Below are 12012 nucleotides of genomic sequence, written 5' to 3'. Positions count from 1 at the left end.
AGTGTTCATATATTTATCGCATCTCTGAAATGTATGTATATGAGTTTGTAAATAAGAGGGTAGAGCTTTATTGTTAACAAAGTTCCCAGATGTAGTGCGACTACTAAAAAAGTCTTACTAATAGCGGATTATTTTACGTCTTTGTCAGTAAACTGACTTCGAAGTTCTTCCACTGACTATCTGTATACTATCATCGCTGTCCGCATCCGAATCATCGTATACAGCGATTTCTTCTTCTCCGGCTGATGGAATTCGGAGCATACGGATCGATGAGGGCGCGTACTGCGTGGAGCTTCCCTCCTGCTGCTATCCGAACGACCGCCGTTGGAACTATGGCTACAAATGCGCGTGTAATGGTCATTGCTAGAGGTGCCTCCCGGAGGCGTCCCGTTCTGAAGCCGGCTGGGGTTGTTGTTTGGCGCGCTAGCGTGGTTACTTGGGCACGAGCGTTATACGGGGCCGCCCTACCAACTGAGCGTCGTGACGAGCGGGACGGACGCGGTTCTGAGTCGCCTCGGCGCCCCCTGGTAGAGTGGTTCGTTGGGGGGGGGGGGGGGAAAGGACGTGTCTCCCCACCATTCCCGTGTTGTACGTTTGAAGGCTTTTCGTGATGTAGTAGCGGTCGGAAACGTTGTGGTCCTGAACTGCCCGGTGGTGTTGTTTCTACTATTGCAGTAGGATCTTCCCGTTGTTCGATCTCTTCTTCGGCGACTTCCGCTTCCCACGACAGGGTTTGCTCCGTGGCGTGCATTGATAGAGCTCCGTCGGAGCTCTCTTCGCCATCACTTTCTTGGGACGGTGGTGGAACGTCGTCGAGGTGTGTTGAAGTGTGGTGCTGCTCGTTGCACCAATTACGGCGATCTTCGCTGGGACATGTCTTCCGTTGTTGGAATGGCGATAAGCAATTTGGGCAGTATCTCAAATCTATAATCGTCTTTAGTCGATCCATGTTCGCCATGCCCCGGTAAATCGGGCAGAGCCTTATGCTGTGCGATTTTTCACAAAGCCGGCATTGGATGCTGAATGTGTTGCCGCGTGCCTCCGTCTTGGCGCGTTAATGGGACAATCCAGTAATTCTGGAATATCAAATTGTTAGTAGAACATTCGTAGATGTCCTTAGGTTGGGTGGCTTATGAGCAGGTACTGGGAGCTTAATTGGTTGAGATTGTGGTTGGCGTACTCGGGATAAAGGGTTATGTGGAACGAATAATCTTATTAAGTTATTCTGCCGATATAACGATGTCTTTGTAGTGGTTGAAACCACTGTTATATTTAATATAATTTTATTGAGATACGCCTATAGGTATCTTTAGTTTTGGTAAATATTCTCATCAGAATGAAATTCTGATATTGAAAGCCATCAAAACGGTGAAAAATAAAAATTAAAAAATTATGGAATATAGACTAAAGGCAAACTATATTTTTTGGTGTTTGCCTAATGCAGGCAATACGCGGTAATATACGTAATTCAGGGCTGGTGAATGAGATTGTCGTTTAAGCGACGTCGTGCAAATAAATGTGCGACAGATGTAAAGTGGCCCTTATTCGCTGCCCTGGAACACTCTTTGTGTTGATTTTGGCCATTCTGTGTGAGAGTCACAAATTGTGGTGTGTTTGTTGATTTCAACACAACCCTGGAGGGGATAGCCTACATTATCGAGTGTGGTAATTTGTAGAGCTGTCAGCTGCTATCTCTTCCACTCATTGGAGTGAGACAGCTGTGCGGTGCTGCCAATTTGGCAGCGTAAGATACCTAATGGTCATGTCGCGGAATTGTTTGAAGACATTCACGTTTGGGTGCTGACGCGACCTGAACTGTGATAATTACTTCTGGAAGTTTTAATTTTTTGTGTGGGTATTTTTCATAAGGTTTATTTGTTGAATTACTATTTCATAAAAATTTCCGAACCTTCCTTTAATTATTTTATTAATCTTGAAAGTTGTGTCGTAATCTCCAATTAGCTTTTCCACCGTTAAGTTTGGGCTGATAAAAAACTTGAAAAGGCTTGGAAATTTCACGGTCTTATATAATTCGAAAGTTATTTCTTTACAGTTTAAGAAACAGTCTAAAGCTAAGTTTGAGTTTAGAAAAAAGCTTAGCTTTCCCTAAAGAAAATAATAATGGAAACTGATTTAAGGAAAATAACTATTTTGTTTATTTTTTCATGTTTTTTTTTTTGTCTTTGATAAAAGGAAGCCCATGATAAACAAACCAGAGCGCGCCTTGTTCACGTATTAACACTCGGGTTTGGATCCGAGTTGTGATCCCCTTTGGATCGCGCGCAATGGGCTTACTGCGTAAGAACCGAAAAGAGCAAGTGTCATCGAGTGGCAACCTTGTTTCGTTCATTCAAAATGTCATTCATTCATGGAAATGAGTATACAAATATTTTTGAATGAATGTTCATTATGAAGAAAAACGTGTGATGGGTAAGTATGCCGGTATCGTTCCCTTTTTATAATTTTGTAAACATTTTTCAATTGCTTATTCTTTTGTTTCATTGCAGCTGATTATTGATGGAAAAATTGCCCTTGTCAAGAGTTGAAGAATACAAAACGCATTAATATAAATATATTTTGGTTGTTGCGTTGCACCTAAAATTGAAATTGGGTACGCCGTGCTAAGAACGTTGCAAAAGGTTGAGTCAACGCAAGCGAGGCAGGAGAGGGTTTTTTTTCGACAGTATCTTGTATAGTAATTTTGCATTCGAAACGCAAAATCGGGAGAAAGTGAAGATTAAGTAGTGGGCACCACTTATGTTCCAACCTACATTGTGCAGGCTTTATTGCTTTGCTGAAACAGCTAGAAATGGCAGACATAGATTTGTCAGAGAAGTGCGAATTTAGCAGTGGCAGTAAAAAATTTAGTCAAGAACTATGTGAAACATCACGAATTTATGTTAATGAAATACTCGCGCTCTTAAGGGAATGCGAAATTAAAACCATATCACACATTACTACGGGCTTACTCCCAGATATGCAACGCATTATACTACCGGATCATGAAATCTCTCAAGATTTTGGTGATCTCAAAATACCCCCCATTTACGGTTGGTTGGCCGGAAAGCTACGTTTAAGTACACAAACTCTTTTAGATAATCTTATCTGCGGTATTGGTTTAGTATTGATTGTACCAAAAAAAAAATGTACTGTTTGGACAAAAGCTTTTAGGATCAGGTGCTAAAGTATTTGGTGTATTGAAACGTAAGCTACAGACTTGTCATTAAAAGCTTCAAATTGAATTGCGTAATTTTGTGGAAGGTTTGCAAAAATTAGCTGATCGTTTTGGTGGCCTATCAGAACGAAATACACGTAAATTGGATGAGCCACATCAACGCAATTTAGCATTGCAGCTGTGCGATGCAGCAATGACGCAGCAGCGAAATGAATCTTATACCGCAAGATTAGGTAGACGTTTAACGCCCATACCAATTTTGTATAAGGATCCCGTACTTGTGTTGGGCACAGATGGTGTGTGTGCTAAAACAAAGATTGCACAGCATACTGAGCGTAATGGAACTGTGGGTTTTAACTTGGTGGCGATGTGCGTGAATGATATTTTGTGTAATGGTTCTGAACCGTTAACTTTTTCAAGCTGCTATGCATGCGGTGACTTGGTTGAGGAAATGGCGGCAACAATAACAAGTGGAATAATTGAAGGAACATCACAGGCGGGCAGCAGTTTATTAGAGACACATATTGCCGAAGTGCCCTTGCTTTATCCCTCCGATGCCTATGATCTTGCTGCTTTCTCCCTAGGCATCACCGAGTATAGGCGCCTACTGCCACGTACCGATGATATACGTGAGGGCGACGTACACATCAGTCTACCGTCCTCAAGCGTACACAGCAAGGGATTTAGTTTGGTACATGTCATTATGAAACATGCAGGCGTCACTTTTCAAGATAAAGCATCATTTAGTAATCGCAATTTCGGCGAAGAATACCTCATCCAAACACGTATTTATGTCACAGCACTTTTACCGCTTTTAAAAGCCTTAGCACATATTACCGGTGGTGGTCTAATAGAAAATATACCACGCGTATTACAAAAAAACCGAGCTGTACAATTAGATGCCGCAGCATGGAATATACCACCAGTTTTCGCTTGGCTGGCCGAGCAAGGCAATGTTACACCCGCCGAAATGCAGCGTACATATAATTGTGGTTTGGGTATTATTTTGGTAATTCCACCCGAGCATGAGCACACCATTTTAGCGGAACTTGAATATAGTGAACGTGCTACACGTGTGGGGGTGGTTTATAAACGCGGTAATCCCGACGAACCTCAAATTGTTGTGAAAAGTTTCAAACTTTGTTTACAACTTGTACAATAATTACAAAGTAACCCACGCAAACATGTTGCAGTTCTCATATCTGGCACTGGTAGCAATTTACAAGCACTCATCGATGCTTGTCGTGATACATCGCAGGGTGTGCATGCCGATGTGGTATTAGTTATATCGAATAAGCCCGATGTTATGGGTATTGAACGCGCGCAAAATACCTGCATTTGTGGTATCGCATAAGTTATATGCAAAACGTGAAGACTTCGACGCAGAAGTGAGTCGCATTTTAATGGAGTACAAAGTGGATTTGGTATGCACGTTGGCTGGGTGGGGTAACAAAGTCACTTGTATTGAACCTGCACCTGCAGTGGATGTCGCTGCTGTGAGGCATCAAGATGGCACAGCTGTTGTACTTAATTTTAAATTCGATGAGGTGCTTATGAATTCAAACAAGATTGGGGTTGAGTATCGCAAGTACCAATGGTCTTGCGGTATTTTGGAATTTGGAAGACAGAAAGGTAATGCTGGCTGTGCAGTACTCTCGTTGCTCGACGTATATTGATTATTTTGCTTTTTAATAACTTATATAAAGCTGGACAGCTGCAGGCGCATGATGACACAATTAGAATGGCCATGTGCATGCAAGAACATGGGAAAGGCTGAGAATTCTTTGAATTGTGAAAAGGTAGCTGCTCTTATTGTTGTTAAGCACCAGCGTTGTGGCCGTAATGTGCCAAACAATAAAAAGGGGGGTATGCGGTGGCAGATAGTTTATCTGCTTTAGGCTTCTGTTGGCCTCGTTCGTGGTGAACGAGAGCTAGGTTAAGGGATTGGTTGGCCTCTAGGGGATTTATGAGTCTCCCTCACCCTAACTGGAGGGTGGTAGTAAGACCAATTTCGTGATTGGTCTGGTTGTTTGTCCCCTTGCCATATCCAGTTCGACGACTCGAACTCGGTTATCGGGGCCATAGTGAAGGTTGGCTATCCAACCCAGTCTCCATTCGTTAGGGGCCAGATTATCTTCCTTAATGACCACTAGGTCCCCCTGTTTGAGGTTTGATGGTGGATGCTTCCACTTAACTTATCTTCTTGTAACCAAGAAGGTCCCTGCCACCACAAAGAGTTGTTGACTAACTCCTTCGCTGGTAATCCTCGGCTAGCCAGGTCTGCAGGATTGTATGCGGATTCTACGTGGTGCCAGGAACAAATCCTACCTTTTCTACTATTTTCGTTACTCGATGAGCGACAAAGGTTGACCAAGAGCGAGGGGTTTTGTTATCCACGCTAAAACAATCGTGGAGTCTGTCCATAGATGTAGATTGAAATTTTCTAAACTCAGATTTTCGCGCATTGATTCGATGGTTTCGGCCAGCAAAACTGCACCGCATAGCTCTAATCGGGGTAAGGAAATTGTTTTCACGGGTGCTACTCTTGTTTTTGCTATTAATAGGTTAACGTAGACCTCATCCTTTATCTTTGCTCGTAAAAAGACTGTCGCGGCGTTAGCTTTTTCCGAGGCGTCGCAAAAGCCGTGTATTTCAACGTCGTTGGTTGGCGTAAAATACACCCAACGTGGGATATGAATTTCGTTAATGGAGGAGTATTCCTGCATAAAATTATGCCATCGGTCTAGGGTTCCTGCCGACACGGGTTCGTCCCAGTATGTCCCTTCTATCCATTTGTTTTGCATAATGATTTTGGCAACAATGACGACTGGGGCGAGCCAACCTAGATGATCGAAAAGTTTAGCGATTGCGGAAAGTATTTTCCTTTTCGTTAACATATCCCGATTTTCAATTGGTTTTGCGGTGAATTAAAAATAATCCGCATGCGCGTTCCATCAAATGCCTAAGGTCTTGAATGTACTCGCGTCCTCGAATTCCAAAAAGTCTTCGTTAAGCAGATGAGGTTTGGGTATTCCTTTCAGTATTCTTGAGCAATTTGACGTCCATTTGCGAAGGGAAAAACCTGCGGACTGTAAAGCATCTGTGATTTCATCGCTAGCTTTGAGTGTGGAATCCATGCTATGCCCCCGGCAAGAACGTCATCGACGTGCATACTTGTCCGTAAAATATCTGCGGCAATTGGTCATGAAGTTTCAACGTCGTCTGCTAGTTGGTGCAGTGTCCTTATTATTTATTTATTTATTTATTTATTTATTTATTATTTAAAGTCGACGACAAACTATGGTCGACTGCATAATATAAAAGATATATAAATATACAACTCAAAAGATAAAATTTAAGATATATCGAGATTTCAACAATGTTATATTACAAACAAAGAAATATTAATGAACATTACTCTTTAATTTCAGAATATAATAATAATAAGATATATGAGCAGAAATAAGATCTTATGCCGAAATTTTTTACTGGCGGAATGCATCAGATTCCGCTCAGCATGATTTCGGAATGCAGTGGATTCCAATCTTCCTGTTGGAATGCAACAAGATTCCAATCAGCATGTCATGGGAATCCGACAGTGCTAAGAGTAGTGTAATGAGGATACGCCATCACAAGGCATAATAAAGTAACATGACCTGTGTTGTTGGAATGCACCGGATTCCAATCAGCTCGATGCCTGACCCATAAGATTATACTGCCGGAATGCATACGATTCCGGTCAGTGACTCATGAAAAAGCATGTTTTTTACGTTGTTTGAATGCACCAGATTGCAATCAACACAGTACTGTCTTGTTCCTTCTTAGTGATACATGTTGATAAATGTTCCTCCATCCTTAAGCGAGATAGTTCCTGTTTTTTATGGAAGGAATAAAATGCCGGAAATTTAAATTAGCTTGTATCTCTTAAATTAGATATGCAAGTATTGAATTACGTATAGTGGCAAAAGTACATTCAAGACTGATACAGCTATACAAGTCATTGTAGTGCGCGCACCAGATAAGAAGAGGATTATTTTTAGCAAAGTTTCGTCGACAAAAGGGTAAATAGAAAGGAACGTAGTGTCTGGATACTCTAGGGGGAACCGCAAAAAACAAGCGGCTGAGGAGGTCCACAGAATCAATTTCTCCAATAACGAGCTTATGGATGAACAATACCCCCAGTAATATTCTCCGATTTTCCAGAGTGGGTAAGTTAATAAGAAGAAGTCTACTTCTGTATGGAGGAAGGTGGAGACTTGAGTCCCAATTAAGGCCGCGCAATGCAAATATCAAAAATTGCTTTTGAACTGACTCAAGACGCTTTATATGCTCTCAAAAGCAACAGGGGACCAAACGCATGAGCAATACTTGAGTATTGGACGAACCAGCGATGTGTAAAGAACTTTAGTGAGGTACGGATCATCGAACTCTTTAGCCCATCTTTTAACAAATCCAAGTAAACCCAACGCTTTGTTGGCTATAGATGAAATATGCATGTCAAAATTCAATTTCGGATCAAAAAGGACACCTAGATCATTTGCAATAGATATACGCTCCAAAGGCTTACCATCTATTGCATAAGATTTCAATGCTGGCTTCACTCTGTGAAATGTCATATGCTTACATTTAGAGCAATTTAAAGCTAGTAAATTTGTTGTGCACCAACATTGGAACGAGTCCAAGTCGGCCTGAAGAAGATCCAAGGAACTCAAATCGGTAGGACAGTAAGTGTAGCAAAGTTTTACATCATCCGCATACATTATAGTATGGGAATATAATATTGTGTGTGGCAAGTCATTAATGAAAAGGGCAAAGAGCAAAGAGCCTAGATGACTTCCCTGGGGTACGCCGGAGGAAACTCGGAACGATTCCGACAGATTGCACTTGAACAGGACTTTTTGGGTCCGGTTAGAAAGATAGCTTTTCAGCCATATTAATAGGTGAAACGGAAAGTCCAGTAAATCAAGCTTATGAATAAGCAACTCATCGTTGACGGTATCAAATGCTTTGCTGAAGTCCGTGTAGATGACATCCGTTTGCTTGTTCGCTAAAAACCTTTCCATAACTAAAGAGGTGAATACAATCAAATTTGTAGTGGTTGACCTTTGACGAATAAAACCGTGTTGGCATGGAGATAAAAGACTACAACACTGATATTGGAGTTGACTGGTGACAATCTGTTCAAAGACTTTAGGAATGACGGAAAGTTTTGCAATACCCCTGTAGTTTTCAACTTTTGACCTACTACCTTTTTTATGCAGGGGTATAATAAAAGACTGTTTCCAAAGTGCCGGGAATGACGCAGATCCCAGAGATAGCTCAAATAATTTTAAAATAGGCTCATACATGTTTTCGGCGCAGTACCTGAGCACGCAACTAGGAACACCGTCCGGTCCCGGAGAAAAGGTGGGCTTCAAAGATTGAAGACTCTGAAGAACAATATTACCATCAATAGCAGGATTCCTAATGTAATTCGAGCTATCTAGGCGATAGGGATATTGACCAGAATGAAAACCACTGGATGAATACGTGGACTTAAAGAACTCAGAAAATAGTTCAGCAACGTCGTCATCAGTGAAAGCTTTTTTACCTCCAAAGGTTAATGAGGAAGGATATCCAGAAGCTTTCCGCTTTGAATTTACGAAACTGTAAAACTTTTTTGGATTTCTAAAAAATTGGGCTTTACACCAACTCAAGTAATTTTTATAACAAAACTGATTAAGACGGTGAAATTAAGAACGAGCTTTAGATATTTAGAGAGGTCTGCAGATGATCCAGATTTCTTGAATCTCTTATAAAGCCTAGATTTAATGTTATTAAGTCTGATAAGTAACCTTGAAAACCAAGGGGACTTATTCGAACACAGGGTATAGCGAGTAGGAATGCAGGTATCACAGAAGCCATCAAGCGTACTGTAAAATATAGAGATTGCCGAATCGACATCAGTGCAAGGACAGAGATCCGACCAATCATGGGAAGCCAACAGATCATTGAGCATAATGAAATTCGCTTTGTAGAAGCATCTAGATCGGGGACGAGACTGTACTTGAATCCTACGGGGTAGGCTGATATCAAGTGATATCTCTAGCGTAGGGTGAAGAGGGTCCCTTTCAGAGGATAAAGGTGGTATTTGGGTAAGGGCGGTACCCACCGAGCCATCCACAAATACTAAATCCAGCATTTTATTTCCACTATTTGGAACATTGTTAATCTGTAAAAGAGATGAGTCTAACAAGCAATTGAGAAACTCATGTTGAGCAGTGGGAGTTAAAAAGTTTGAATCACTTATATTAACCCAACTAACTGTTGACAAGTTAAAGTCACCAACAACAACAAGTCGATCGTTATCTCCCAACTGCGAATGCAAATCGCAGATGGCCGAGCTATGACTAGCATAAACATCCATATCCGAACGAGGTGGTATATACGAACAGCAAACAATTACGCTATAGTTACCGAATGAAAGCCTAACTGCTGTGAATTCGATATGAGAGATATTGTCCAGCGAAATCAACTCAGATGATAGGTTAGATTCAACAGCAATAAGGACACCTCCCGCTCTAGAGATGCGATCACGCCGATAAACAGCATATTTATTTGAAAAAACCTCAGAATTGTAATTATCAGGCTTTAGCCAGGTCTCCGTAAAAGCTACAACTTGTGCAGAAAAGTTGAAAGAATTAAGGAAGAATGGAACAAGTTTTGATAGTAAACCACGAACATTTTGGTAATTAATGAGAAGACGGGACAGATCAGCAATTACCTTTGTATTGTTATTACTGTGTTCGTCATACCGTTTTTTGGCTGTAATAAAATAGGTTCGGCCCTCGCCTTTCTTGTGAACAAGTTAACCACAGTATGCTTAGGCCAAAAAGAGGAATCAGGTACCTTATCGAAATATTCATCTGAAAGGGATATTTTAAATGAGGAGATGTCTCTCTCATATTTAAAGTTAAATTTATACACATCGATGTTACTAGTGGGTGCAACACCAAGTTTAGAGCAAACGTAATGAGCAATGTCTTTTCGGTATGCGAGGCGTGTAATCGGGACACAAATACAGCCCCACGAGGTGGCACGGCAGTCACCTGCAAAGGAGTAGCGGATAGCGCACCAGAGAGCTGGTAAGGTGCGGCCGTTATAGAAAAGTTTACAGAAAACGCATTGCTTGACTTAGCGTTGGTTATCGAGCCCGTCAAAGAAGTACTATTTTTTTCAGGTACACTTGTATCGCTAGCAACAACCCCAGTATCGGTAACTGTTATTGTTGGAGCTAAAGATACCGGTGGAGGTGTAGGATGAATTGGGGAGTCCAGCGAAATCAACATTGGTGACGTAGAACAAACAGCCGCAAAGGTACCACTATTAGTTCGTGCATCGTTTAATTTGCCAGAGATCATCTCACTGGAAGTCTCGACACAGCCTTGTGGAGATTCCTGAGCTGCATTGTTCATAACGTCTTTGGTAAGCCTGTTCGTATCAGTCAACGCGGTTGAAGGGACATTCGTAGGAGGACAGCTTTGCCCCTGACTCGAAGACAAGTTGGAGTCATTGTTGGGCATACATTTCTTACGTTTTGGGGATTCAGATATCACTTTCAATTTTTTAAAGTGAGCCTCCATCATTTTGAATCTATCGTTAAGGTCACGAAACCCAATAAAAATGTTGTTGAACTCTTTCTGAGTTTGCCTCATAAAAGCTCGCATGTCATTTTCTACGGAACGACAATCATGACATGTCCAGTTCAGTCCAATTTTGCTGGATATTAAGTCAACCACCCGACCACCTATGTGAGAGAAACCGGCACAGATAACATGAGCCATATTATCACAGAGCCAACAACAAACATAAGTATCACCAGGGGAAATTTTCTTTTGATTGGTGCACTTCTTGACACAGCAATCCAACATAATTGCAAAGTTAAACAAACCCAAAGAAGAATAGGCAAAAGAAACTATAAGTATAGGATAAATTGAACAGCTGTTCAAAAAATATGGGCGAGAGTTATTTTGGAGCACTGGATGTAAATCGCAAGACAGCGTATAGGTAGCAGCGAACACAACAGAAAGCAAAAAGTGCACACAATGACATGCTAATAGCAGCTACCAACAAAAAGGTATGCAGTTATCACAAATTTTTGTGAAAATCTATGATATATGACCACACCGACTGAATGTTTAAATTGCACAAAAAGCCACTATGTATATTGCACTGTGTAAAGATTTAATACGAAATTAAACTTATAAACTGTTTCTATTATATTAATGAATATTTATAAAAGATAAAACTTGTTTACAAAGTAAAAAGAATAACAATTCGAAGAGCGATCAAAAACACGTCCGCGCACGTCAAGGTTACCAGATCATAATTATCGCCAGATAAGGAGCACAACTGACTCCAAAGGTGACTGTCTTTAATTCGTAGACGCTGATAGGGTCACTTGGATTGTTGCGAAAAACTATTCTTTGGAATTGTGTTTGGTTTGGCTTTACCCATATCTGCCGGTACATCTTTTCGATGTCGCTATTAAAAACATATTTAAAGAATCTCCATCGAAGGAGTAGAATCGTTAAGTCGGCCTGAATTGCTGGGCCTGTATAAAGTACGTCGTTTAGGCTTGTGTCATTGGTTGTGGTACACGAAGCGTTGAATACCACACGAACCTTTGTCGTGGTGCTTTCTTCTTTTATATCTGCATGATGGGGTAAGAAGTAGCAATTGGGCACGTGGGGTGGTATGATTTTTAGAAATTTTGACATATATCCCAATGTCTCATATTCCGCTAGTACCCTATTGTACTCTGTCTGTAGGGCCGGTGTCTTGGCTAGGCGCATCTC

At 41.2% G+C, this 12012-nt stretch overlaps 1 pseudogene; it reads left to right on the top strand.

Moving 5' to 3' along the window:
• Window positions 1-956: 956 nt before the first annotated feature.
• Window positions 957-4851, top strand: LOC137235182 (trifunctional purine biosynthetic protein adenosine-3-like; annotated as a pseudogene).
• Window positions 4852-12012: the final 7161 nt, after the last annotated feature.

The sequence above is a fragment of the Eurosta solidaginis genome, chromosome X (genome assembly GCF_040869045.1).
Source record: "Eurosta solidaginis isolate ZX-2024a chromosome X, ASM4086904v1, whole genome shotgun sequence".
Lineage (NCBI taxonomy): Eukaryota > Metazoa > Arthropoda > Insecta > Diptera > Tephritidae > Eurosta > Eurosta solidaginis.
Note: the sequence above shows the minus strand (reverse complement) of the source record. Positions and strands in the feature narration are given on the sequence as shown.